Genomic DNA, 4,469 nt, shown 5'->3' on the forward strand with positions numbered 1-4,469 from the left:
TCCGGAGGCATTATTCAGCACCCCCTCGTAGTCCTTTCACATCTTTACCACAAGTATATGAGCTATAAAAGTTAGTATATTCATTTTGTCATTTCCAGAAACTGCATAAACATTTCCTTAAGATCTGTGGTGACAGATTCACTAGACATATTCACTGCCAGTATTTGGCCGGCAAGGGGAGGAGGTATGGTAGCGTGAAGTCCCAGGTCGCCAGACTTTGGACCAAATTGGATTAAATAACAAAGCTCTCTACAGTGGCTCATGAAGTGAAAGCATGTGATACTGAAAGCATGTGATCCGTCCGTCGGATGGGGACGTTAAGCTTGGTGGCCCCCTTGATGCACTTCGCGAGGAGTAGCTATGGCCGGCCAGTGTGGCCGAGCGGTTCTAGGCGCTTCAGTCTGGAACCGCGCGACCGCTCGGGCGTGGATGTGTGTGATGTCCTTAGGTTAGTTAGGTTTAAGTAGTTCTAAGTTCTAGGGGACTGATGACCTCAGATGTTAAGTCCCATAGTGCTCAGAGCCATTTGAACCAGTACGCTATGTGCTGGCACCGAGTTTTACACTCTCCCTTCTCTCACCATCATCATCATTATCATCATCATCACACAACACACACATTACACTGTACTCCACACGTACACACACACACACACACACACACACACACACACACACACACACACACACTATACACACCTTAAGTATCACTTTTGTAAACCCTCTTCGCCAGTTTTGTAAAGGCCTCGTCGCTACTGCAGTGGTCGCCGAGTTGTCACTGTTGTTACGGTAGGCCGAGTTTGTGAGTTATTGAAATGGCTTCTCGTGCAGTACACCTCTAAGACAATTTCTCCCTGCCACTATTACACAGCTATTCCCCAAGGTCAGGTAACAGGATAGGAGAAAGAAGGTTCTACAACACTCCAACAAAGTCACACAAATGAGTTAAAAAGGTTTACTTATCCTTGTGAATAGTTGAATAACACTGCATGTAATATAATACAAAAAAGGCCATCAATGGCTAAGTGCAAATAATCGTAGGTAGACTTCACAATACATAGCAAATGCAATTTACAACAAGAGTCTGCTCACTTCTAAGAGTTCACTAACGACGTTCCCTGTCTAAGTCAGCCCTGGACGATGATCTATGACCAAATGGCGGGAGGTGCTCTTCTATCTTCCGAGTAGGCTCCTCTCCGTTGCCGTGAGGTCATTGGCGGATTGTACTCGGCCGGCAGTTGGCCGAGGCTAAGTCGATATCTTCATCCTCAGCGATGCCCGTGGTGCTGATGGAACTTGCGCAAGTGACGAGTCTTTATGGCACTGGCACCAGCTCGCGTCTTTGCCCCTGTGGTGCTTTTACCCCGGCTGTGTCTTGTTCGGACGAACTGTAGTTACAAATATTGTAATGGAGCATGTAGTAAATACATAAACCAAAAAAAAGCCAGAGAGTAGGTTTGGTCGCAACAGAGAATTGTAGAGTACATTTTACCATGTTTAAGTTTCGCCAGTTTTAAACTCTTCAACGAAACTGAATCTAGTGAGTGTGTCAAAGATCTGCGATATTTGGGTATTCTGGATAGGAGATGTGCTACTGAGTTTTGCAGAAACGCCTAATGCAGCTGCGGAAATGTTGCATCTGTGTCAGGCTAATTCAAGTGACTTAACCACCTAATCACTGTTGGGGGTATTACTGTGGATGTGAGAAAAAGGAGCACAACAAGCAGCAGAAACATGTGGATTCACTACCTCCGAATAAAGCGAGGATACATCCTTATCGGGCAGTGATGGTGATGCCTTTTTTGGGGGTGCTATCATGGAGCAGTGCTGACAATTTATGCTCGCAAAGGGCAAACTGTTGCAGGAGCACGCTACGAAAATCTTCCGATGCCGCTGACGTCTCCTGAGGAAGCGTTTCTGTCCAACGGGGCATTTTTGCTCAGGACAACCATCCCAACTCATTCTTCACAAGACTCAGTCACGCATGCTGAATCTTTGGAATATCATATTTTGCCTCAACTCGCTTATTTTCCGGACAGGGCACAGATTGACTCCTTCCTCTTTCCTCTGATGAAGAAATCGTAGCGTGACGAGCCTTCTTAAATGACGACGAGATGATTTTCAAGATGAAACTTATCATAAAGATCAAAAAATCAGACTCCTACAACCAAGGTCTCCGCCACGCCATCCGTCGTTAAAAAAATGTGCCACACTGAATGGATGATATGTAGACGAGGACTGACAACAAGTTTCATGCTCGCAGCTCGATTTCTTCGAGGTAACGGAGGAAGTGTTTCGAACTGGGGATTAAGCAGTCGTGGAGCTTAAATTAACGATTGTTTTATGTAACATCAATAGAATAGGAAGACACTTTTATCATCATCATACTTTCAGAGATTAGACCCTTTGCCCCGCTCTGGACACGACCCATCATTGCCTAACCTTCCTGTATCTCTTCGGCCAATAGGTCTCTGTGACAATACCATTTTCGGAATTCTCGTATTGTCCGTTCTTTCTAAATGCTCTTCCCATTTGCTTCTATATTCGCCCTTTCTACCCAGTATAGCAAATATTTGTAAGTGATTCCGGACAGTCTGGTTTCTTATTTTATCAAGGCATGTGTATCCCACTATAACCATAAGGAATTCCATTTATGTTGCTTGTATATGGCTGTGGTCTTTCTGGCTTAATGTCCATGTTTCACTGCCTTAGAGTAACCGGTACTGCCCTCATCCTGAATAGCTTCAGCGGAATTTCTGTATCCGATGTTTTCAGTGTTCTGAAAATAGTTTCGCACATTGCCTGGTTCATTGCCTGGATTTATATTTCGATCTTAATCGTACGAGATATCTCAATCTAAATACATAAAATGTCTAACCTGTTCTAAAATGGTGTCATCCGAAATAATCTTTGCTCTTATTGAGAGTTATCTAAAGTAAATTCGCTTTCAATAAAAACAATATTTCTGTAGCCCGTAAAGATCGTTAAGCCAGTTCAAAAATGTCTTCCATTAAATAAAGGAACAAAATCCAGCCTTTGCCCTAATATACATAACCGGGCAACAACATTAACAATTAAAGTTCCTGGCACCTCAGCACAACCAGTTATCATATTTCAGACAACATCATCAGTGAAACATAATATAGCAAAACAACTGTTAGATTTAATCAGGATCATAGCACACAACTGTGCATTGGTCTACCATTACTACCATCTCCATATAGCTACCACAACAAACTGCACACAACTCTGTACCAAATTACCTATGTATGTATCTTAATAAGCCAACGGCCTTGCCGCAGTGGTAACACCGGTTCCCGTCCGATCACCGAAGTTAAGCGCTGTCGGGCTGGGCTAGCACTAGGGTGACCATCTGGCCTGCCGAGCGCTGTTGGCAAGCGGGGTGCACTCAGCCCTTGTGAGGTAAACTGTGGAGCTGCTTGATTGAGAAGTAGCGGCTCCGGTCTCGGAAACTGACATATGGCTGGGAGAGCGGTGTGCTGACCACATGCCCCTCCATATCCGCATCCAGTGACGCCTATGATCTGAGGATGACACGGCGGCCGGTCGGTACCTTTTGGCCTTCATGGCCTGTGCGGGAGAAGTTTAGTTTTAGTATCTTAATAAATTCTCATACAATAACACAAACAACTGATTATTAATACAGAAACAGTAACTAGATGAATTCTCAGCAGTCTTCAGGTGCAGTTTAAACAACCACTTTAGGATTAATATTATTAATCACGCTCATAGCGTATAGTTAACAAGCAGAACTGCCCTCGCTCACGGGCACAAACACGCACTTCTGTGTGCCACCAATAAGCTGCCACAATTTATCACATGGCAACCACGGACTTCCATTCAGAATTGTGGCTAGCAAATAAGCCCAATGTGCCGTTCGTATACCACACAGTGCACTGTATCAACCATAAAACCACCAGCGTGAAACCGTCAGCTGCCAAAGTTACTCAGCTCCTCTTGACCTGAAACGGGCCTTTTCTTTGCCTCCAATGCCAAGAAAAGACACCAACTGCTCCAACAGGCTGTTATGTCCATAAGGTGGCCACGCCCGATGCAGTGACTTCCGGCCGAAGTACCGCAGCTTCCCGAGACCCTCACTCTCGATTGTGCTCAGAACTCACTCGTTCGTCTCCGTGCAGCAGGTGACTACTCCAACACCTCCAGGCCCAGCCTGGCCTCGTAGACACCTCGACCATCAAATCAACCGACTCCTGGCGACGAGCCGCAGGCACTGGCCTCCAGAAGACGACTCTTCCGATCAACCAGCTACTGTGGCCGCCCTGGTTACTTCCGACACTGAAGTTGAGCCCTCACCTGTGGACAAGTGGGATGTCGTTCCAAAATGTGGCAGAAGACATTCCACAGGTGCTGATCGAAAGGCGTACCCGGTTTGTCTGGAAACAGGCTTCAGGCATTTTATATGTCTGATAAAAACCCTTAGTTTGATTT

The 4,469-nt window shown here is 45.5% G+C and overlaps 1 pseudogene; it reads left to right on the plus strand.

Moving 5' to 3' along the window:
- Window positions 1-3,282: 3,282 nt before the first annotated feature.
- LOC126211466 (5S ribosomal RNA) lies at window positions 3,283-3,396 on the plus strand (annotated as a pseudogene).
- Window positions 3,397-4,469: the final 1,073 nt, after the last annotated feature.

The sequence above is a fragment of the Schistocerca nitens genome, chromosome 1, assembly GCF_023898315.1.
Source record: "Schistocerca nitens isolate TAMUIC-IGC-003100 chromosome 1, iqSchNite1.1, whole genome shotgun sequence".
In the NCBI taxonomy this organism is placed as follows: Eukaryota; Metazoa; Arthropoda; class Insecta; order Orthoptera; family Acrididae; genus Schistocerca; species Schistocerca nitens.